The sequence below is a fragment of the Theropithecus gelada genome, chromosome X (assembly GCF_003255815.1).
Source record: "Theropithecus gelada isolate Dixy chromosome X, Tgel_1.0, whole genome shotgun sequence".
NCBI lineage: Eukaryota > Metazoa > Chordata > Mammalia > Primates > Cercopithecidae > Theropithecus > Theropithecus gelada.
Genome location: NC_037689.1, coordinates 93,580,775 through 93,606,538, shown reverse-complemented (window position 1 = coordinate 93,606,538; position 25,764 = coordinate 93,580,775). Strand labels below are relative to the sequence as shown.

The 25,764-nt window shown below is 35.9% G+C and overlaps 1 pseudogene; it reads right to left on the bottom strand.

Annotated features, from left to right (window-relative positions):
* Positions 1-1,669: 1,669 nt before the first annotated feature.
* LOC112616790 lies at positions 1,670-1,833 on the bottom strand (annotated as a pseudogene).
* Between the last annotated feature and the right edge of the window lie 23,931 nt (positions 1,834-25,764).

Below are 25,764 nucleotides of genomic sequence, written 5' to 3'. Positions count from 1 at the left end.
CTATCATGGGGAAAGATGGGACCTTTATCAAAATTATCCCTTCTCCACTGACCTACTATGCTACAAAGATAAATTTTAAACATAATTCTAGGAACGGAAGTATTAATACTGAAGCAGATTTAGATAAAAGTAATAATCAAGATGGCAATGGGTCAATAATTACCTGCCAGTCTACATAACATTAAGTGTCTCAAATGTACAAAGCATTTGATAAAAATCCAGGTATTTTTCAAATGAATGCATAGTTGACTGCAATTTTCAATTTTCATCTGGATATTCGACACTCTATAAAGATAATCCTAAGGTCTAGATTTCAAGTCTTTATTTTGAGACTGCTTGGACATACACTTCTATGTCATGACCATCTTTGGCCTAGTTCTAGAAAACAGAGTCATGGTGTGAGTTAAATTGGCTCACTACACAGTACATGAACCCTCTGTACACTATATGAACTACTGTAGGATTAATAAAAAAAAAAGAAAGCAAGGATAATTTTATATCCTTGAGCAAAGTCTAGTTGAAGCCATAATCACAAAACTCTGTAGTCAATTCTGTCTTATACATTTGAATAGTTATATAAGAAAATTCGGTCTAATAAATGTCAAATAAAAGTGTAAAATAGAGGCCAATGCAAAAACAAAGGGCAAATGCAAAATCAGTTAGGTGAGATTTTTTTTATTTTTCATTTGTAAGAAGATAGGCTTTTTGAAACAGGAAAATGAAAAGGCTCTGAACGGTTCATCCCATGCTGAGAGGTGAGACAGGCAATAACTCTGATTCTTACTCAAATCTACTATTTGCTTGACTGGCTGTGGTTTCCCCTGGAGCTTGAATATATTCATTAGACTTTCAGTGAAAACTAAGTCAGGCTGTAGAAAATGATGAAATACTTGTTAAGTAGTCTTTTTCCATCTCCAATAAACATGAACCTTCACTTCACTGGAATTGAGTACAAGTTCATGTGAGCTCCAAATGACTCAACCTTCAGGAACAGTAAACTGTGTGGCGGAGCAGACAGAAGAAATACCTTTGAAAGATAAATGGTGAAATACTTAGTATAACGTTTATACCGAGACACTAAAATCTAACTTAGTTTCCTCTCATTGTTACTCATAATCATATATTGGTTTTCAGAATAGTTTTGTGCTAGTTGTTGTTGTTTTTGCACTTTGCTATCAGGTTGTCACATATGTGTGAAAAAATATTCATTATTACATCAATCATTTTAGTGCTTTAAAATTTTTAATATCTTCACAAAAATGATGAAAGAAATTTCCATATATGTTATTTTTGTTTGAGTCATGTTTGATTCATTCTCTGAGAATATATATCTTATTTTATTTTAGATATAATTCAAACATTCCAAAGTATTTTATCTTATTTTGTCCAATTTTATTGAGGTACAACTGTCATTAAAAATTGTATATATTTGAGATGCACAATGTGATGATTTGATATATGTATACATTAGGTAAAAATTACCACAAATTAATCAATACATTAATCACCACATACAGTTGCACATTGTGTGCGTCTGTGTGTGTGCGTGTGTCTATGTGGTGAGGACACTTAAGATCTATTTTCTTAGCAAATGTTACTGAGAGCCAATTCAAGTATTTTTTAAATTTTTAAATTTTTGTGGGTACATAATAGGTGCATATAGTTATGGAATTCATGAGATGCTCTCATACAGGCATGCAATGTAAAACAATCACAACATGGAGAACGAGGTAGCCATCCATTTATGCATTTATCCTTTGTGTTACCAAAAATTCCAGTTGCATTACTTTAGTTATTTTACACTTGATCTTAGCCAAAAGGCTGAGAAGTGATTACTTTAGTTATCTTAAAACGTACAATTTATATTGAGTATAGTCACTCTGTTGTGCTATTGAATAGTAGATCTTATTTATTCTCAATAACAATTTATTGTACCAATTAAACATCGCCACCTTCCTGCCCACCCCCCAACTCCCCGTTACTATGCCCAGCCTCTGGTTACCATCCTTCTACTCTGTATCTCCATGAATTCAATTGTTTTGATTTTTAGATCCCACAAATAAGTGAGAACATGTGAAGTTTGTCTTTCTGTGCCTGGCTTATTTCACTTAACATAATAATCTTCAGTTCCACCCATGTTGTTGCAAATGACAGCATCCCATTATTTTCTATGCTGAATAGTATTCTATTGTGTATAAGCATTACATTTTCTTTCTTTATTCATCTGTTGATGGACACTTAACGTTGCTTCCAAATTTAGCTATCATAAACAGTGCTACAGTAAACATAGTAGTGCAGATATCTCTTTGATATACTGATTTCCATTATTTTAGATATATATCCAGCAGTAGAATTGGTTGATTATGTGATAGTCCAAGTTTTAGTTTTGGAGGAATCTGCAAACTTTCTCCATAGTAGTTGTATTTATATCTCCACCCTAATTTACCTTTCCACTAACAGTGTACGAGGATTCCCTTTTCTTCACCTACTCACCAACATTCATTAAAATCTCTCTTTTGGATATAAGCCATTTTAACTGGGATGAAATGATATTCCATTATAGTTTTCATTTACATTTCTCTGATGATTCATGATGTTGAGCATCTTTTAATGTGCCTTTTTGCTATTTGCATGACTTATTTTGAGAAATGTCTATTCAATATTTCGCCCATTTTTAAAATCAGATTTTTCTTTCCTATAGAGTTGTTTGAGCAACTCTATAGGAAATTTTATATATATATATATATATATATATATATATGGTATTATATGTATTATGGGTATTAATTATATATATATATATATAAAAAATGGGTATTAATCCCTTCTCAGGTAGGTAGTTCGCAAATATTTTCTCGCATTTTGTAGGTTGTCCCTTCATTTTGTTGATTGTACCCTTTGCTGTGCAGAAGCTTTTTAAGTTGATGTAATTCCATTTACTCCTTTTTGCTTTTGTTGCCTGTGTTTGTGGAGTATTGCTCAAGACATTTTTACCCAGACCAAATGTTCTGGAGATTTTCCCCAATGTTTTCTTATAGTACTTTCATAGTTTGAGGTCTTAGATTTAAGTGTTTGTTTAATACACTTTTACTTTATTTTTGTATAAGGTGAGATACTTGGTCTAGAATTACTCTTCTGCATATGGATGTGCAGTTTTCCCTGCACCGTTTATTGAAAAGGCTGTCTTTTCCCCAGTTTCTGCCACCTTGTCAAAAATGAGCTCACTGTAGGTGTGTGAATTTGTTTCTGGGTTCTCTATTCTGTTCCATTAGTCTATTTGTCTGTTTGTATGCCAGTACCGTGCTGCTTTGGTTACTGTAGTTCTGTAGTATAATTTGAAGTCAGATAAAGTCATACTTCCAATTTTGTTCTTTTTGTGTAGGATAGCTTTGGCTGTTTTGGGTCTTCTTTGGTTTCACATAGATTTTATAATTTTTTTTTATTTCTGTGAAGAATATCATTGGTATTTTAATAGGAATTTCACTGAATCTGTAGATTGCTTTGAATAATAGGACCATGTTAACAATATTGATTCTTCAAATCCATGAACATGGAATATTTTTCCATTTCTTTGTGTCCTCTTCAGTTTCATTCATCAGTGTTTTATATTCTTTATTATAGAGATCTTTCACTTCCTTGGTTAATTCCTAGGTATTTAATTTTATGTGTGGCTATTGTAAGTCGAATTACTTGTCAAATTTCTTTTTCAGATTGTTCTGTTTGGATATAGAAATACTTCTGATTTTTTATATTGATTTTGTATTCTTCAAATTTACTGAAATTGTTTATCAGTTCTAATAGTTTTCATTGGAGTCTTTAGACTTTTCTAAATGTAAGATTATATTATCTGCAAACAAGGATAATTTGACTTCTTGCTTTCCAGTTTGGATGACCTGTGTATCTTTTTTTTTTTTTTTTTTCTGATTGCTCTAGCTAGACCTTTCAGCACTATTTTGAACAAACGTGATGAAAGTGGGAATCTTTGTCTTGTTACAGACGTAGAGGATTTCATTTTTTCCCTATTTATTATGATACTAGTATAGGTCTATCATATATGGCCTTTATTATGTTGAAGTATGTTCTTTCTATCCTGTTTTTTGAGAGTTTTCATCATGAAGGATGTTCAATGTTATCAAATACATTTTCAGCATTAACTGAAATGATTATAGGAGTTTTATTCTTCATTCTCTTGATACGATGTACCACTGGGGTCCCCAATCCCTAGGCCATGGTATGGTTCATGGCCTGTTAGGAACGGGGATGTACAGTAGGACGTGAGCGATGAGTAAGTAAGTGAAGCTTCGTCTGTATTTACAGCTACTCCCTATCACTTGCATTGCCACCTGAGTTCTGCCTACTGTCAGATCAGCAGCACCGTTAGATTCTCATAGGAACACAAACCCTATTGTGAACTGTGCATTTGAGGGATGTAGCTTACACACTGTTTATGAAAATCTAATGCCTTATGATCTATCGCTGTCTCCCATCACCCCCAGATGGCACCGTCTAGTTTCAGGAAAATAAGCTCAGGGCTCCCAGTGATTCTACATTATGATGAGTTGTACATTACAATGTAATAATAGAAATAAAGTGCATAATAAATGTAATGAGCTTGAATCGTCCTGAAACCATCCCCCTCCATGGGTCCATGGGAAAACTGTCTTCCAAGAAACAAGTTCTTGGTGCCAAAAAGGTTTGGGGCAACTGGATTGAGTCAGATTGATTGATTTGCTTATATTGAACCATCCTTGCAAATCAGGGATAAATCCTACTTGGTCACGATGAGTGATATTTATAACATATAGTTGAATTAGACTTGCTAGGATTTTGTCAAGGACTTTTGCCTCAAAATCACCAGATACATTGGTCTGTAGTTTTCTTTTTTCAATGTTCTTTGTCTTCTTTTGGTATCAGGGTGATACTGGCCTTGTGGAACGAGTTTGGAAGTACTCCCTCCACCTTTAATTTTTGGAAAAGTTTGAGTAGGGTTAGTATTAGCTCCTCTTTAAATGTTTGGTAGAATTAACCAGTGAAGCCAGTGGGTCCTGGGCTTTTATTTACTAAAAGACTTCTTACTACAGCTTCAAACTCATTACTTGTTATTAATCTGTTCAGGTTTTGCAATTTTTCCTGGTTCAATCTTTGTAGGTTTTATGTATCTAGAAATTTGTCCAGTTTTTCCAGATTTCCCAATTCAATGGCACATAGTTGCTCATAGTAGCCACTAATGATCCTTTGAATTTATGTAGTATCAATTGTAATGTCTTCCTTTTTGTCTCTGATTTTACATACGTCTTCTCTTTTTCTGTTGTTCTGGCTACAGTTTTGTCTATTCTTTTACCTTTCAAAAAACCTAACCCAACTTTTTGTTTTACTGACCTTTTGTACTGTTTGTTATTCTAATTTGAATTATTTCTGTCCTGATGTTTATTAGTTCTTTTCTTCTACTAACTTTGATTTTGGTTTGCTTTTGCTTTTCTTTAAGATGCATCATTAAATTGTGTATTTGAAATTCTTTTCTTGATTGATATAGGCACTTACAGCAACAAACTTCCCTCCTAGTACTGCTTTTGTTCTAGCTGATAGGTTATAATATGTTGTGTTTCCAGTATCACTTCCTTCAAGAATTTTTTCAATTTCCTTCTTAATTTCTTTAATGATCCCCTGGAACAGTTGTAATTATTATTTTTAATTGGTTAACTGTTTAATCTTTCTACATAGGACAAAAGTATTTTACACACCACAGTTACAGTGTTAAAATATTCTGTATTTTTCTGTATACTTACTATTACCAGTGAGTTCTGTACCCTCAGGTGACTACTTATTGCTCATTAATGTACTTTTCTGTCTGATTAAAGTATTCCCTTTAGCATTTCTTTTAGGGCGGGTCTGGTGTTGATGAAATCTCTCAGTTTCTGTTTGTCTGAAAAAGTCTTTATTTCTCCTTCATGTCTGAAGGATTGTTTTTCCACATATAATATTCTAGTGTAAAAGCTTTTTTCTTTCAGCAGTTTAAATATGTCAGGCCACTCTCTCCTAGCCTGTAAGGTTTCCACTGAGTCTGCTGCCAGATGTATTGGAGCTCACTTTTATGTTATTTATTTCTTTTCTTTTGCTGCTTTTACAACCTTTTTTTTTTTTAATCATTGACCTTTGGGAGCTTGATTATTAAATGCCTCGAGATAATCTTCTTTGCATTAAGTCTGATGTTCTGTAACCTTCTTGTATTTGGATATTAATATCTTTCTGTAGTTTGGTAAGTTCTCTGTTATTATCCTTTTCAGTAAACTTTGTACCCCTATCTCTTTCTCTACCTCCTCTTTAAGGCCGATAACTCTTAGATTTGCCCTTCTGAGGCTGTTTTCTTAGATCCTGTAAGCATGCTTCATTGTTTTTTGTTCTTCTTTCTTTTGTGTCCTCTGATTGTGTATTTCCAAATAGTCTGTCTTCAAGGTCGCTAATTCTTCCTTCCCCTTGATCCATTCTTCTATTAAAGGACTTTGATACATTATTCAGCATGCCAAGTACATTTTTTTCAGCTCCAGAATTTCTGTTTGGTTCTTTTAAATTATTTCTATCTCTTTGTTAAATTTGTCTGATAGGATTCTGAATTCCTTCTTTAGGTTATCTTGAATTTCTTTTCATTTCCACAACATAGCTATTTTGAATTCTCTGTCTGAAAGGTCATACATCTCTGTTTCCCTAGGATTTTTCCCTGGTGCTATATTTAGTTCATTTTGTGAGGTCATATTTTCCTGGATGTTGTTGATGCTAGTAGATGTTCTTCAGTGTCTTAACATTGAAGAGTTAGATATTCATTTTAGTCTTCACTGTCTAGAATTATTTGTAGCCATCATTCTAGGGAAGGCTTTCCAGATATTTGGGAGGACTTCAGTGTTTTGATCTAAGCTGTGTATGCTTTATGGGAAACCTAAGCTCAATAATGCCCTGGTTCTTTCTTACTCGTAGATGTATCACCTTGATGTTTTTGGACAAGCTCCAGTAGAATTCTCTGGATTACCAGGAGAAGACTCTTGTTCTCTTTTCTTACTTTGTTCTAAACAAGCAGAGTTCCTCTCTTTGTTGTGAGCTGCATAATGCTTGGAGCGAAGTGACATAAGCAACCTTGTGGCCACCACCACCATGACTGTGCTAGGATAGACCTGAAGCCAGCACAGTTCTAGGTCTCACCCAAGGCCATCTATAAACACTTCATAGCTACTACCTATGTTTTCTCAAGGCCCTGGGGCTCTATCATAAGATGGTGGCAAAGCCAGACAGACCTGTGTCTTTCCCTAAAGAGTGGTGAATTTCTTCAGGCCCCTGTGGGTCCATACAGCCCTCCAGGAGTCAGAGACTAGAGTCATAATCTTAGAAAAGTTTATCTGGCGTTCTATTGTACTGCAGCTAATCTAATCTTGCACTCAAACCCTGAGATGGAGTTTTTGCCACTGTTCCTATTCCTTTCTAGAGGCAGAAGAGCCTCATCCCATATCCATGGCTACCCCAGGCCATTAGGAGTACTGCCAGAATACTGCCAATGTTCCCTTAAGGCCCAAGTCTCTTATGTCAGCTTGCTGTGAATGCTGCCTGACCTGGGACTCACCCTTTAGGGCAGTGAACTCTGCTCTGGCCCAGGACAGGTCCAGAAATGTCATCCCAGCATCAAGCCCTGAAATCAGGGACCACAGTAGCCTGCTTGGGATCCAGCTCTACTGCCCTGTGGCTGTGCTGGTACCTAAGGTTCAAGGCAAAGTCCTCTTTAGTTTTCCCTGTGCTTTTATCAAGCAGGAGTGTCACTCCATAGCCACCACAACTGGTAATTTGCTAAGTCTTACCTAGAGCCCGCAAGCCTCAGAGGCACACCAAGCCCCTCAATGTAATATCTGGGTATTGCTATGGGTTATTCAGGTCCCAAGGGCTCCTCATTTAGCAGATGATAAATGCTGGCAGGATCGGGTCCTTTCCTTCAAGATAGCTGGTTCTCTTCTGGTCCAGGGTTTGTCTAGAAATGTTATCTGAGAGCTCTGGACTGGAATGGGGGTCTCATGATTCTGACTGGTGCCCTAGCTTGCGGGGGCTGAGCTGTTATCCAATACCCAACATAAAGTCCTCCCGACTCTTCCCTCTTTTCTCCACAAGTGGAAGGAAGAGGTCTGTTTTGGAGCCATGAGCTGTGCAGCTTGAGCTTAGAGGAAGGGTAATGCCAGCACTTTCTTGGCTCGCCCAGCTGGTGTCAGTGAGTCATGTGCCTCCCCAGGTTTCTGGCTCTGGGCCTAGTTCAGCCCTACGACTCAGCAAAGAGTTGCATTCCTCATGGCCTAGACTGACTTTCAAGTTTACTTGAAAGCACTTTGGCCCTAAGTGGCGAAGTTCGCGGAGACTCAAGTTTGGACCACTGGGATAAGCGATTCTCCTCTGGCTAGGGCTGATTTAAATGCTCCCTTTATGGGCAGTCATTAGTTGAGTTTGATCCAGTTTCCTTTTTGCTCTAACAGGACAGCACTGAGTTCAGTGCCTCATAATTGCAGTGTGCTTTCTCTCCGTGCACCCAGAGATGCTCTTCCCACCAGGCTTCTGCTGCGGGTGGGGTTGGAGAGGGGTGGCGTTGCTGATTCGGGACTGTCTTTCTATCTTCAGTGCCTCTTTCAGGGATATGAAGTTAAAATCAGGTACTATGAGTGTTCATCTGATTTTTGGATCTTATGAAGACTTTTTTTTTTTTTTTCTTTTTCTGTGTAGACAGTTGTTAAATTGGTGTACTTGCTTGGGGGATGGTTAGTGAAGACGTCTGTTCCACCACCTTGTTCCATCTCCTTGCTCCATGTATTTGAAGTGGCATATTGAATTTCAGAACCTATGCTGGATGTTAGAAATTTTAGTACCTCGTATCCATATTGTTTTATCAAATTGCCTTTTTAGGCATGTTCTGCAAAATACATTTTTTGAAGAACATAAGAACATAGAAGAATCAGCATGAAATTTTAATTTAAAATTTATATCACTATGTGTTATTAATGAGAAAAACTTGTCTTCAAGTGATTATACTTTTTTCTCCAAGAATCTGGTGGGAGTGGGAGAGATGGTCTGTTGAAAAGTAAAAATGAATCTTCAATTTTTAAATAATGGCCAGTTTTGCTGACATCTTTTCAGTGGAAATTTTACGCAGCAATTCAGCATAGAAAAATAACTTATTTTTGCAAGTAACGTTTTTATTTTCTTATTTAATTAAATCAACTAGAAGTGAAAGCGTATATTTTTAACATTTTAAAATGAGGTATAATTTATATACCATGAACGTTTAGCTCAGCCAGTTTTGGTATATATATGCCAAGATACAAAACAATGTTATCATTCCAGAGACTTCCCTTATCCACTTTTCCAGTTAATCACTACCTCTCTTCTCACCGAAGAAGCACCACTTTTTGGGTTTCAATCGCCAGAGACTAGTTTTAATGAAGAGTATGGTTTTTCTGTTATTTTAAGGTACAATTTACATACAGAAAGATTCACCCACTTTAATGTACGGTTCTTTGAGTTTTGGCCAACGTATATAGTAATGTAACCACCACCACAATCAAGACACAGAACAGTGTTTTCACCTCCTCAAATTCCTCCTTTGTACTCACCCCACACTCCACCCTGTCTACTAGCAGCCACTTAATTGTGTTCTGTCCTTTCAGTTTTGACTTGGCAAAAATGCCATGAAAACAGACTTACAGAGCATGCAGCGTTTTTAGTCTGCTTTCTTCTTTTGAGATAAATGCATTCAAGTTTCATTTACATTGTGTGTGCCAAGAGTTCATATCATTTTAATATGGGGTAGAATTGATGTACTGCAATGTTTTTTATTCATCCCCTAGTTGAGAAACATTTAGGTTGATCCTAGCTTTGGATGATTGCAAATACAGATGCTATGAACATTTTCACACAGGTTTTTAGGTGAATAGCCATTTTCAATTCATATGAATGATGTCTTCTTGCTCATTCCTAACTCTAAAAATTTGCATATTCTTTTTAACTTGGTGAATTTGGCTAGTGGCTCATCAGCTTCTCAGCTCCCCTCAACAAAAGCTTTTAATTCCATTGTTTTCTCTATTTTTTTTAATTCTCAATTTCACTGATTTCTATTGTTTTAATTTTTAAATTTTGTTTCATTGCCCAGAATTTGATCTATCTTGGTGAGCATTCTTCGTGCATTAGAAAATACTGAATATTCTCTTGCTATTGGATAGAGTGGTCGAAAATGTCAATTAGGCCAGTTTTTGAATAGTGTTGTTCAAATCTTCTATACATTTACTGATTTTCTGCATAATTTTTCTATCAGTCGTCAAGAGAAAGTGTTAAATTATCCAACTACAATTGTTAATTTGTCTAGTTATCCTACCAGATCCATCAGTTTGTTCTTCATTTATTTTGAAACTATGTTGTTCAATATACAAATACTTAAGATTATTATGTCTTCCTGGATAACTGACTATTATTAGGTACTGTCTTTCTTTATCCTTGGTAATATCCCTTGTTGTAAAGTGTATTTTGCTTGCTATTAATAAAGTACCACAACCTTATTTTGATTAGTGTATATACAGAGAGAGACACACACACACACACATGCTTACACACACTTTTAACCTATATGTGACTGTATAGTTAAAATTGGCTTTCTTAAGACTAGATATAGCTGACTCTTCTTTATTTTATCTAACCTAACAATATATGTCCTTAAGTTGATGAGCTTATGCAATTTATATTTTTTAAAATTATTGACATACTTGGATTAAAATCTATGATCTTTAGTTTTTTCATTAAAATAGTGCCTCTTTTATTTGCAGGGTAAATGTTCCAAGACCCTGTGTGAATGCCTGAAATCACTGATAGGAACACACCTCATATACACTTTGTTTTTACTTGCACAGTAACGAGAGGGTAGTGTATATAGTGTGGGTATGCTAGACAAGTGGAAGAGTCATGACCTGGGCAGGATGCAGTGAGACAGCAGGAGATGTCATCACATTACTCAGAATGGTGTGCACTTTTAAATGTGTGAATTGATTATATCTAAAATTTTCCATGTAATATTTTTGAAAAGAAGATGAAATCACAGATAAGGTGAGACTACTATATTTCCTCATTCTCTTTGTATATGTTTTCATATTTTAATCTTTGCTTTGGATTTATTCATTATTTACTTCATTTAGTTTAAATACCATTACACCATTTCATGTGTATTGCAAAGAACTTACTGCAGTATACTTCCAATTACACCCTCTCTCCTTACTACAGTATACTACTAAGTCCTCCTTTCTTACCATAATATACTCCCAATTCTTCCCTCTTATCTTTTGTGCTACTGATATTCATTTTGTTTTGTATATGTTATAAACACAATTTGTTACTACTATTTTTAGTTTAGTGAGTTATCTTTAGATAAATTAAAAATGAGAGCAAAAAGGAGTTTTGTATTTAAATTCATTTGTTCTACTATCAGTGTTCTTCATTTATTTGTATAGATCCAAGTGTTTAATATAATATTGCTTTTGCTTGAAGAACTTTCTTTAACATTTATTATAGTGTGAGTCTGCTGTCAATAAATTACATAAGTTTATGTTTGTCTGAAAAATGTTCTTATTTTGCCATTATTTTTTCTTTTTTTTTCTTTTTTTTATTTTATTTTTTTAAATTAATTTATTATTATTATACTTTAAGTTGTAGGGTACATGTGCATAACGTGCAGGTTTGTTACATATGTATACTTGTGCCATGTTGGTGTGCTGCACCCATCAACTCGTCATTTACATCAGGTATAACTCCCAATGCAATCCCTCCCCCCTCCCCCCTCCCCATGATAGGCCCCGGTGTGTGATGTTCCCCTTCCTGAGTCCAAGTGATCTCATTGTTCAGTTCCCACCTATGAGTGAGAACATGCGGTGTTTGGTTTTCAGTTCTTGTGATAGTTTGCTAAGAATGATGGTTTCCAGCTGCATCCATGTCCCTACAAAGGACACAAACTCATCCTTTTTTATGGCTGCATAGTATTCCATGGTGTATATGTGCCACATTTTCTTAATCCAATCTGTCACTGATGGACATTTGGGGTGATTCCAAGTCTTTGCTATTGTGAATAGTGCTGCAATAAACATACGTGTGCATGTGTCTTTATAGCAGCATAATTTATAAGCCTTTGGGTATATATCCAGTAATGGGATGGCTGGGTCATATGGTACATCTAGTTCTAGATCCTTGAGGAATTGCCATACTGTTTTCCATAATGGTTGAACTAGTTTACAATCCCACCAACAGTGTAAAAGTGTTCCTATTTCTCCACATCCTCTCCAGCACCTGTTGTTTCCTGACTTTTTAATGATCGCCATTCTAACTGGTGTGAGATGGTATCTCATTGTGGTTTTGATTTGCATTTCTCTGATGGCCAGTGATGATGAGCATTTTTTCATGTGTCTGTTGGCTGTATGCATGTCTTCTTTTGAGAAATGTCTGTTCATATCCTTTGCCCACTTTTTGATGGGGTTGTTTGTTTTTTTCTTGTAAATTTGTTTGAGTTCTTTGTAGGTTCTGGATATTAGCCCTTTGTCAGATGAGTAGATTGCAAAAATGTTCTCCCATTCTGTAGGTTGCCTGTTCACTCTGATGGTAGTTTCTTTTGCTGTGCAGAAGCTCTTTAGTTTAATGAGATCCCATTTGTCAATTTTGGCTTTTGCTGCTGTTGCTTTTGGTGTTTTAGACATGAAGTCTTTGCCCATGCCTATGTCCTGAATGGTACTACCTAGGTTTTCCTCTAGGATTTTTATGGTATTATGTCTAACATTTAAGTCTCTAATCCATCATTATTTTTTCTATTGTTAACTTTTATTTTAAGTTCAGGGTCACAAGTATAGCTTTGTTATATAGGTAAACTTGTGTGATTGGTGTTTGTTGTACAGATTACTTCATCACCCATGTATTAAGCCTACTACTTATTATTTTTCCTGATCTTCTACCTTCTTTCACTCTCTGCCCTCAAAAAGGCCACAGTGTGTTTTGTTCTACTCTGTGTGTCTGCATGTTCTCATCATTTAACTCCCAATTGTAAGTGAGAACATGCAGTATTTGGTTTTCTGTATCTGTGTTAGTTTGTTAAGGATAATGACTTCCAGCTCCATCCATGTCCCTGCAAAGGATATTATCTAATTCCTTTTTATGACTGCATAGTATTCCACGGTGTACATGTATGATATTTTCTTTATTCAGTCTATCATTTATGGGAATTTAGGTTGATTCCCTATTTTTGCTATTGTGAATAGTGCTGCAATGAGTGTGTGTGTGTGTATGTGTGTGTGTCTTTATAATAGAATGATTTCTGTTCCTTTGGGTATATACCTAGTAATGGGATTGCTGGGTGTAATGGTCTTTTTGTCTTTTGGTCTTTGAGGATTTGCCACATGGTCTTCCCCAATGACTGAACTAATTTACATATCCACCAACAGTTTATAAGCATTCTCTTTTCTCCACAACCCTGCCAGCATCTGGTACTTTTTGGCTTTTTAATGACAACCTTTCTGACTGGTATGAGATGGTATCTTATTGTGGTTTTCAGTTGTATTTCTCTAACGATCAGTGATGTTGAATTTTTTTTTTTTTTTATTTTTGAGACAGAGTCTTGCTCTGTCGCCCAGGCTGGAGTGCAGTGGCGCGATCTCGGCTCACTGCAAGCTCCACCTCCTGGGTTCACGCCATTCTCCTGCCTCAGCCTCCCAAGTAGCTTGGACTACAGGCGCCTGCCACCTCGCCCGGCTAGTTTTTGTACTTTTTAGTAGAGACGGGGTTTCACCATGTTAGCCAGGATGGTCTCGATCTCCTGACCTCGTGATCTGCCGGTCTCGGCCTCCCAAAGTGCTGGCATTACAGGCTTGATTGTCAGTCACATGTATGTCTTCTTTTGAGAAGTGTCTGTTCATGTCCTTTGCCCATTTTTTAATGGAGATTTTTTTTTCTTGAAAATTTTTAAGTTCTTTATAGATGCTGGATATTAGACCTTTGTCAGATGCATAATTTGCAAAAATTTCCTCCCATTCTGTAGGTTTCTTGTTTACTCTGTTAATAGTTTCTTTTGCTGTGCAGAAGCTCTTTAGTTTAATTAGATCCCATTTGTCAGTTTTTGCTTTTGTTGCAAATGCTTTTGATGTCTTCATCATGAAATCTTTGCTCAGGCTTATGTCCTGAATGGTGTTACCTAGGTTATCTTCTGGGGTTTTTATAGTTTTGGGTTCTACATTTAAATCTTTAGCCCATCTTGAGTAAATGGAAGAAAGAAATCCAGTTTCAATCTTCAGCATATGGCTAGCCAGTTATCTCAGCACCATTTATTGAATAGGAAATCCTTTCCCCATTGCTTGTTTTTGTCAGGTTTGTCGAAGATCAGATTATTGTAGGTTTGTAGTCTTATTTCTGGGTTCTCTTTTCTGTTCCATTGTCTATGTGCCTGTTTCTGTACAGGTGCCATGCTGTTTTGGTTACTGTATCCTTGTAGTATAGTTTGAAGTAGGGTAGCATGATGCCTCCAGCTTTGTTCTTTTTGCTTAGGACTGTCTTGGCTATTCAGCCTCTTTTTTGGTTCCATATGGATTTTAAAATAGTTTTCTCTAGTTTTGTTAAGAATGACAATGGTAGTTTAATAGGAAAATCATGGAATCTATCAACTGCTTTGGGTAGTATGGCCATTTTAACAATATTGATGCTTTCTATACATGAGCATGGAATATTTTTCCATTTGTTTGTGTCATCTCTGATTTCTTTGAAAAGTGGTTTGTAGTTCACCTTGTAAAGGTCTTTCACCTCGCTTTTTAGCTGTATTCCTAGGTATCTTATAATTTATGTGGCAATTGCAAATGGGAGTTTATTCCTGATTTGACTCTTGGCTTGACAGTTGTTTTGTGTAGGAATGCTACTGATTTTTGCATGATGATTTTGTATCCTCTGACTTTTATTTTGCCTTCATTTTGAATGATATATTTGTTTCATATTAGCATTTTAGGATGTGACTCCACTGTTCTTGACTTGTGAAATTTCTGAAGAAAGGTCTGCTAAAATTTTTATCATGTTTCCATATATATAAAATGCATCCTGCTTCTTTCTATGGCATTCTTCAAGATTTGTTTTAGCTCTTTCTCTGTTTTTTTTTCTTTCTTTTTTTTCTTTTTGTTGTTGTTGTTGTCGTTAAAGTATTTTAAATACAATGTGTCCAGATGTTGATTTGTTTTATAGGTGAGATAGTAAGAATATAACAGCTTGGTATATTCTTATACCATGTTGTACATCAGGACAATCTCATCAAGGCAGATATTCTCATGTCATAAGTATACACCAGGAGAAACATTTTTTCAGGAATCTTGCCCTTCACTCAGTTTTTCTTATGAGCCATGAGTGAGGGCTATGGAGAAGAGTATGCAAATGGGTGCAAATTCTTATTGTGTCTGAATTTCATAGACTATATTATCAAAACAATGCTTACTCAGCCTTTAAAGTTTTGTACTTTTCATTTAATATTTAAGCGGCATCTGTTTACCGGTTAGTATAGCTTCCAAAGTCATCTGCCTAAGGTAAACAAGTGCTTATATCTCATCTCTCCTTGAAGACACCTGTCTGTCTTTAGATTGTTTTTATTTTGTTGCCATATGCCCTTATTTCTCTGATGAGTTCAAAAATTCTTGTGAATTTACAGTTAGCCTGCCCCTTTTCCTTTTTGTAAGTGTGGAGGTAATGATCATTACTGCTTTCTGTGTCCTAAATTGAAATAGTAACTATCATGAAAACTCATTTTTATAAAAAGTAAATAGTCTAAAATTTTGGTGTTTGCAAATACTTGTATAGTTATTTAGTTTAATGTTTTAAGTATTACATTTTTAATTGTTTTAAACCTGGTCCCAAACTCATGCCAACATGACTTTTAGGTTATTATTGGCCCTATACAGCAATAATAATGGTAATATATATGGCCATGTTTGCCCACCTTCCTCAGAATTTTCTTTTGAATGAAGTAATTACTCTTCAATGTAATCTATATTGAGAAGTTCCTGATCTCTAAAACTAGTTTCTCTTTCATTAGCCTGCTGCTGGTACCAGAACTTTTACCATTAGAAGTTCATTTTTTTCCTAAATATTGTTTTATATGTAAGACACAAGCATGCATGTGTATAACAGCTTTACTCACTATCAAAGTGTTTCCAATGGAATAGTTGGGTGAGACTAGTTTCCTGAAAAATTGCAATACAGTCTAAGGGAATAAATTCAGACACCAGTTTTACAATGGAGAACATTAATCCTGAATATAACTTTTAGGTCAAAATTAGAAAGAGAACTAAAATTATTAAAGCCTTTAAATATTCACATTTCTCCCTTTAAAGACATTTTATTACCTTGTCCTTCACTTTCCAACAATCCGATAGTTACTCAGAACGTTTTTGCTGGTTCTTGGATGCCTCATCCACGTCCACTGAAGCACATTGCCAGATACATAGAAAGGACTTACAAATGTTTTCTGATGACTTCTCATAGATGAAAGCTAATAAATCAAATAAATAGTAAATATTTAATAATGAGCCTTGAGCTGTCAATGGCAAAGAACTTTAGATAAGTACTTCCCAATTTTCCTAAGGAGTAACCCAAATCTTATAGTGTATATCTAATTGTGTTTTTATTTATCAGATATTAATGATGGGAATTAATTGTGAAGGGAATTCTAGTTATGTATACTATTAAAGATTTTGAGAAATGTTAAACCTATTAAGACAAAAAAGTTATATTCCAACATACTAAAGTTTAACAAACTAGAGAGATTAGGGAAGGGGTTTGTGAGTGTGGTTGTCTGAGTTATTTAATCTTTTATCAAACCAGGTTTAAGTATTACAATTTTTGCTTTAATTTTTATTGTTTAAAATTTTCTAATATATTTCTGCTTACACTAAAATGAGAGCAAATGCATGCTTTCTAAAATATGAAGAGATGCTTCTCCTTTAAAAAAATCATGAAGAGAAAACATGTAAGAAATGAATGAAACTGCACTAAATTTGTGTTAAGTCATTCATAAAGACCTTGTGTCAAATTCTGTGATCAGACAAAAATATGTCGTGATTTTTGCCCCCTGGGAGCTGAGGGACAACCGCATTAACAATACCTTCCCCATTATTCCATAACGTGATTATGGAGCACTAGAAGCAGAAGCAGAGTTCCACTCTCAACAATGCATCAGGAAACCAGCAGGAAACACCCACAGGCACAGAATACATCCATGACAGTTGGATTCTAGCTTCGGCCCGTTGACTAGGTAGATGTAAGAATTTCTAATTTTCATTTTTAATAACTGATCCTGTCTCCTTCATATTTTCAATTGTCATTTTGCTGCATATTTAGGCCTTCATACTCTGCTTGCTCCTCAGGTTCTTTTTGAACTCAGTATTGACAACTTGGGATTGTTTCCAAAGAAGGATGCCAATAAATACTTGTATGTGGGGGGAAAAAAGCTATGGGAGCAGAAGAGAAGGTATAATTGGAATTTCAGGGTCCTGTAACTTCATGTCTAGATCCCAAAGTTGCTTTCAAAAAATTTACATCATTGGTTTCTTTGCTTGTGACTTCAGTGTTTCTACAAAAATTGGGATCGATTGATGTTTTCAGTCTATTGGGGTCTGTTTATTGAGGATTTTTCTAAGTGTTCTGTTTTATGCCATACTTTACATTGGCTTTTGTAATACATGATAGCATGAATAAAATATGAAAAGGAAAGAGCTGGGTCAGAAAAAAATAATAATGTAATCAGATTCTGGCTAGACTGCAAAGACAACTGAGCTGTTATAACACTGATGTCAAGCAAGTGCTCTTACTTGCATATCAGTAGGGGCCCAGAGGAGATGCTACAGAAAGGACAGGTATACGTCTCATGAAAATAAAATAAGAAGATAAAACTAATTAATAATGTTAATTAACATCAGAATGAAGCCTAGCTCTTTTATTAAAAAAAGGTAAAGTCTGCTATCTCATTAATTGATTCCAATTAAAATTTATTTCTTTGAGCAGATCTGTGAATTGTACATTTATTTAGAGAAAATGTTTCCAGTTTGAGCTAATAAACTGAGCTGAGACCACTTCAACATTTGTTAACTGCTCTAGCATGAATAAATAAATCCACTTGAAAAGTGAAACAAATACTTTGGAAATGGACTTTTCTTTTCCTCAAAATGTCCGGTTATCTATCCCTTCAGTCACACACTTGGAAAATATCTATATGTGGCAAACTCAAATATGAACAATTTTTAGTAGCCAAGAATTCTCATGTAATTTCTGTTTCTTAAAATACTGAGACACATTGAGCTTTCATTAGGTAACTGAGGAATTTAAAAGTTTAAATAGGCATTTATTTTCTATTTAAAAAGATGCATTTCGACATTAGACTCCAGGATATACTAAGCAAATTCAAAATTATAAATGAATTGTGATATACCCAACAGTTATGCCAAAATATTGTTCTGCAATACTTGACTCTGTTACAGGACTTTGCATACAAAATGCAAATCACCAAAGTTCATTATGGGCATTTCTGGAATTATGCTGAAATGCTGGTTATTCTGACCATGGGGGCAACATAGTAAACGTAGAAACTTATTTAGGAGTCATATCTCTAGAGTAATGTACTGTAACAGTGGGGACTGCAGCTCTTTTAATTATTGATAATAAGCAATGGTTTATATACCTAGCCCTATGTTTACACCTGAGACATTATTACTGACTAGCGTCATTTTTTAAATTGGCATCAATCATGGGAGGATTGGAACAAATTCAGAGAAGAGCAACACAAATGTTTGAAGACAAATGAGTTTGACATATGTACAAGATTAAAAGGACAACTATATTTTACTTGGCTAAATAATACCTTAGGGAGGTGTGATGTTCATACTTAAGTGTCAATTTGACTAGGCCATGGTACTGAGATAATTGGACAACACTGGTCTTGATGTTTCTGTGAAGGTATTTTTTAGATAATATTAACATTTAAATTAGTAGACTTTTAAAAAAGCAGATTACTCTTATAATGTGGATAGATTTAGTCAACAAATTTATTGAAGGTCATAAGGTAAAACAGGCTGTTATTTCCCAAGGAAGAGGGAATTCGTCTGCAGACTATCTTTGGACTTGAGCTGCAACCTCAACTCTTCCCTGGGTCCCAACCTGCAAGCCTACCTGTCAGATTTTGGACTTGCCAGTCTCCACAATTGTGTGAGTCAGTCAATTCATAAAATGAATCTCTCTCTCTCTCTCTCTCTCTCTCTGTCTCTCATACAGGAGCTAAATATAGCATTATAGCCTCCCTGTATTGGAGGTGGGAAAACACTTATTATAGTAAAAGAAGGTATATACCTAGGAGTAATGGGATGAAATGTAATGAAGTCAAATGTTGATTGACAATCAAAAATATTCTGTAATCATTAGTTCTACTTCTATAATTATTATTTAATAATTTTTTATGAAATAATAAGCATGTAAGGATTGTTCCATAAATGAATTTATGTCAAAGAAATAATGAAATGTATTTTCAAGGAAACTAGCCTAATGGTGCAACTATAATTAGTGCACTGTCATTATGATTATGTAGTATGTGACTGTGTGCTAGTGTGTGTGTGCACTGATGTTTAAAAATCAACTGAATAGCATCATTTTCACATAGGGTCAATATCCCCTTGTGTCCTACCTACATGGTTTTAAAATAAACTTATTTTATTGGGTACCTATGGCTAAGGCACGATGTTAAGCTGTTATGTTAAATCACAAATATAAATAAAATGGAACCACGCTTTCTTGATATACTTACAATATTGCAGCACAGACATCACTAAACACAGGCCATTTGTATTAGTCAGGTTCTTCGGAGAGACAGAACCCATAGGATAGATAGATAGATGAAAGGGGGTTTATTACGGTAATTGGTTTGCTCAAATATGGAGGCTGAGAAATTCTGAAATCCCATGATAGACCACCTGCAAGCTGGAGAGCCAGGAAAACTGTAATGTGGCGTTTCTTTCTTTCTTTCTTTCTTTCTTTCTTTCTTTCTTTCTTTCTTTCTTTCTTTCTTTCTTTCTTTCTTTCTTTCTTTTTTTTTTTTCCCCTGGCCTCAGAACCAGGAAGACCAATGGCGTGAATCTCAGTCCAAGGTCAAAGGCCTGAAAACTCAGAGGCCTGCTGGTGCAATTCTTAGAGTCCAAAGGCTGGAAAACCTGCATCTCTTATGTTCAAGGGCAGGAGAAGATGAATGTTCCAGTTGAGGAGAAGGAGGAGAGAGAGACAGAGACAGAGAGAGGACACACAAATAATTTGCCTTTCTCTGCCTTTTTGTTGTAATCAGGTCCCCTGCTGATTGGATGATGTCTACCCACACTGAGGATGGATCTTCCCCACTCAGTCCACTGACTCACATGCAAATCTCTTATAGAACCACCCTCAACAGACACACCCAGAAATAATGCCTTACCAGTCATCAAGGTATTTCTTAATCTAGTCAAGTTGACACTCAAAATTAACCATCATACTATTTTAACAACAATTAACTTGATAAGCATTATAATGGAAGCATAGACAAGTTGCTGAGATCTATAGGGAAGGGATGAATTCCTCCCAGGAAGATGAGGGAAAGCTTCATAGAGCACTTTGCTGTTGGACTTGCCCTTACAAGGGATTGATAAACTACAACAAGAGGATATGGGAAAAAAAAGACATCCCAAACGAAAGGATTAACTTGAGCACATTAATGGAGGGGAGTGTATATTAATTTTAAAAGTGGTTCAATATGGTTTGGGCATAAAAAGTATGTTAGTGACATACATACTGTGAAAAACTACAACTGTAATTCAGAGCTAGAATATCTTTAACCTCACTCTTGTGTCTATAGTCATATGGAGTCTTTATCAAGTCTTATTGTCGTTTATGTACAATATCTTCTACATTTTCCCAAAGATAAGTAATTTTTCAAGTGATGGTTATTTCATCTTATAATTTTGGGAGTGTTTCAGTTGGAAAAGTTCAGCTCTGCTGAATGTGTGAGTCGAGAATTTTGAGTACTCTAATAGAGTTATTTATCTGTTTCAAAGGATGCAGGAAGTGTGTGCCCCAAAGTCAGATGTTTCCTGTGTGTTTAGATACACCTTCCCCTCAATATTAATGTTTAAAATGTTAAGAGCATCAGTTGTGGGATGAGACTAAGTTCAATATTTTTTATTGGTAAGACATCCCTCTCAGAAATATGCATTTGGGAGCAACTACAACAATGTCTAGCAATCAATAGGTACCTAGTAACATATTTTTAAAGTAAAGAAGGCAAATCATTGCTTTAGTCCACCACCTTTAAAAGATCTTCTTACTTCTTCCTCACATTTTCTTTTCTCTCCTCCTTTTCTCCCTTTAACGGTATATATTGCTCTCTATATTGTGTTTTGGATATAGTAGGTGCTCAGCAGATGTTTGTGGAATGAATGGGAATGAATTTCAGTGCAATATTTGATTTGATTTGATTTGATTTTCCTTAAAGTAATAATGAGACAGGACTTATTGAAATGGACTTATTATTAACCCGTAGGAAAGTCTCCTGGATCTCATAGAGAATGCGTTTGTCTCATGAACCTAGCCTGGGAGACCCAGATTCTTGTTACTGGAAAAACACATTTTAGAGCCATCTCTTTATAGCTTCTCTCTAGCAAGAAGATTGACTCACTCAGCTTCTTAGTGATGCTGAAGTAGATAATTGCTAAAACACTTTAAATCTTAGTTGAAATAAAAGGGAAGAGTCTAATTAGGGAGAACTAAATTCAGGTAGCCTTTTGTGTGCATCGATGAATCTGTACTGTTTATTTCTCCCAACTAGAAAAGTGATAACTTTTAAATTAATAGGGGAGTCAATGATCGGAGTAGCTGCAAGTTGAGTTTAATCCCCTCAAGATTTATTAATCTGGACTGTGGAAGGCACTGAAGAAAATTCTAATAAGAAAATCTCTGCTTTGTAAAAGGAGCATAATTTGACTTGTCATTCTGTTGAATGACCTAATATATCATCTCCTGTTTTATGTCTTACAGAAATGACCTCAGGCTGCTCTCTATCAACAGATAACTTGATTCAAAACTTCTCTTTTTACACATTCTCTGTCACCTATAATTATCCTATAAAAAATGTTGAAATTCGATGAATGGGGATAATGAGAAAAGGAACTAATTCCAAGGGATAAAGTACAATGGATAAGTATAATGTTGCCTCTGGTTGAGTAATTTCTGTTTACCTACTATTATTATTTTTGCTATCTTCCTTGAAAAGAGGTCTACCAGGGTCCTTCTAAGATTGCTTTCAAGGATCCTAAACTTTACTGCTTAAAAGAAGTTCACTTTTGTCCTCATTTCCAATCAATGATATATCTATGCTAACATTACTGTTTATAATGCTGTGTATTGTAATTAGGTCAATATCATGAGCTAAATTCTCCTAAAATACTGCTACTAGTAGTAGCTTTCATTTATTGCCAAGCATTTAATGTGGATTACTTCATTTAAACATCACAGTAATGCTGTAAAGTAGATACTAGTACTATCACAAACATATCCTCTTAATCGTATTACTCTGCTGCATTGACTCCAGAAAGCATTCCATTATGTGAGGCTAGTACTTATGGTAGTCTGTCTTGAATGAAGGGAATGTAACTATCACAGTATAAATCATCATCACTCTTGGAGAAGCAATTTAAAATGCTTATAGATATTGGTTCAGCATTTTTTACATAAAGAATATCACATATTCTATTTTTTTGTACCTTTATCCCACAAAGGCATAATACTTCAGGAAGTTAAAGCAGCCAAGCAAAATATCACAGCATCTGAAAACCCTGTAGCTAGACCACAAAGGTATCTGTATGAGAACAAGGAGGAGTTTCTATAAAAGAGAAAATGCATCTGTAACACAGTTGCTGGATTTTCTCTTGTGACTATAGTGCAGTCTCAGCTAATGTATTACTTCTGAAATTCTGTGAGTATTAAAAAAAACTGAAAGAAATTGCTATAGGCTAATATTTGTATGTGTGTATGTGCATGCACATGTGTATGAGTGTCAAATTATCTGTCTGTGAACAATCTTTTATGTTGTTTTTCTTTTGATAAAAAAAATCAGATAGATGAGATTAAGAATTTCAGTGACTGGAAAATAGCTTATGTTACCACTGTACAAGACTAACTAAATTTGCATGAGGTGCTGCATATCTGGAAAGCCAATTTGGTTGTATTTCAGTTATAACAAATGGATTTGGTGTGAGGTATGAAATAATTTATTAGCAATGCATACTGTAGTTAGATTAGAAGCAACATTCTAAATTCTTATGTAATTTTTGATAGTTGTAACTCTGCTTGTTATTTGTCTTCAATGGGCATAACAGGACTGAAAATGCAAAATCTTGTGCTGGAACCTCATCTCTTGTGTTGTAAGGATGTATGAGTCTGTCTCCTCGACCAGTGAGAGATTCTGAGCAAATTGATGTTTGACAAAGTTTGTGTTTGCTGCTCTTGCAGGCTTTTAATTTTGGTTCTCCCCCACTTCTGGTCTTTGTCTTATGCCCTTTTGATAAACCTTTCTTAGGTTCCTAGGTCTGTGCTTCTGTGTATGCTTTTACAGACTGTTCACTTTACAAGGGCACTGTATATAAGGGAGTCATCACATTGTATACATCAAAGATTTGTACAATGTTTTTAATTTTCTGAGAGATGGTTTCAAAGTTTCTTGGTCTGAGAAACTGGTATATTAATAACTCTTTCTGATACATGAAAATAAAGTTAACAGAGAACATGCAGAGAACACTGCATGTTCTCACTTACAAGTGGGAGCTGAACAATAAGAACACATGGACTCGGGGAAGGGAACAACACACTCTGGGGCCTGTCAGGAAGGCAAGGAGAGGGAGAGCATCAGGCTAAACAGCTATTGTATATGGGGCTTAATACCTAGCTGATGGGTTGATAGGTGCAGCAAACCACCATGGCACACATTTACCTACATAACAAACCTGCACATCCTGCACATGTATCCAGGAACTTAAAATAAAATTAAATTAAATTTAAACAAAGAAAATAATGTTTTCTAAGAAATAGAAGCTTTTTAGTTTTTTCTTTCACAAAGGCATTGCTTTGTTTAATTGTATCCCTGACTAGATGTTTAGGTGCTCAAAACTGTTGCTGCTCCTAGCTGTAAGCAAACCACTGGAATTTCCACAAAACATTACAAATATCCAATTATTCTACATCCTTCATGACCCTTATTCAGTATCATGCAACTATCACCCCTAACCAAATAATACTAGTAAAAGTGATTTTAGGACTTTAGGGAGATTAGGGAAGGGGGTAGAATGGTGACATATTTCACATAGGGTGGGGTATTCGTTCCTTTTTATGCTGCTGATAAAGACATACCCAAGAATTGATAATTTATATAAAAAAAGGTTTAAAGGACTCATAGTTCCACGTGGCTGGGGAGGCCTCACAGTTATGGCAGAAGGTCAAAGGCACATCTTACATGGTGGCAGGCAAAAGAGAAAAATGACAGCCAAATAAAAGGGAAATCCCTTTATAAAACTATCAGATCTCATGAGACTTATTCACTACCATGAATAAGAGAACAGTATGAAGGAAACCTCCCTATGATTTAATTATCTCCCCCTGGGTCCCTCCCACAGCATGTGGGAATTATGGGAGCTACAATTCAAGCTAAGATTTGGGTGGGGACACTGCCAAACCATATCATGCCATCCCTTCCGCCTCCCAAATCTCATGTCCTCACATTTGAAAATCAATCATACCTTCCCAACAGTCACCCAAAAATCTTAACTCATTTTAGCTTTAACTCAAAAGTCCACACTCCAAAGTCTCATCTGAGACAAAGCAAGTCCCTTCCACCTATGAGCTTGTAAAATCAAAAGCACATTAGTTACTTTCCAGGTACAATGGGGGTACAGGCATCAGATAAATATGCCCATTCCAAATAGGATAAATTGGCCAAAACAAAGGGGGTGCAGGCCCCATGCAAGTTCAAAATCCAATAGGGCAGTCATTAAATCTTAAAGTTCCAAAATGATATCCTTGGACTCCATGTCTCACATCCATTTCACACTGAGGCAAGAAGTAGGCTCTCATGGCCTTGGGCAGATTTGCCCCTGTGGCTTTGCCAGTGCAACTCCCCTCCTGGATGCTTTCATGAGCTGGCATTGAGTGTTTGTGGCTTTTTCAGGTGCACAGTGTAAACTGTTGGTGGATTTACCATTCAGGGGCCCATAGAATGGTGGACCTCTTTCCACAGCTCCACTAGGCAGTGCCCCAGTGGAGATTCTATGTGGGGGTTCCAACTCCATATTTCCCTTCCACACTGCCCTAGCAGAAATTCTCCATGAGGGCACCGCCCTTGCAGCAAACTTCTGCCTGGACATCCAGGTGTTTCCATACATCCTCTGAAATCTAGGCAGAGGGTCCAAAACCCCAATTCTTACCTTCTGTGCACCTGCAGGCCCAACAGCACATGGAAGCAGCCAAAGCTTGTGGCTTGCACCCTCTGAAGCAACAGCCTGAGCTGTACATTGGCCCCTTTTAGCCACACTATAGTGGTTGGGACTCAGGGCACCAATTCTCAAGGCTGTACACAGCAGGAGTACCTGGACCCAGTCCATGAAACCATTTTTCTCTCCTAGGCCTCTGGGTCTATGATGGGAG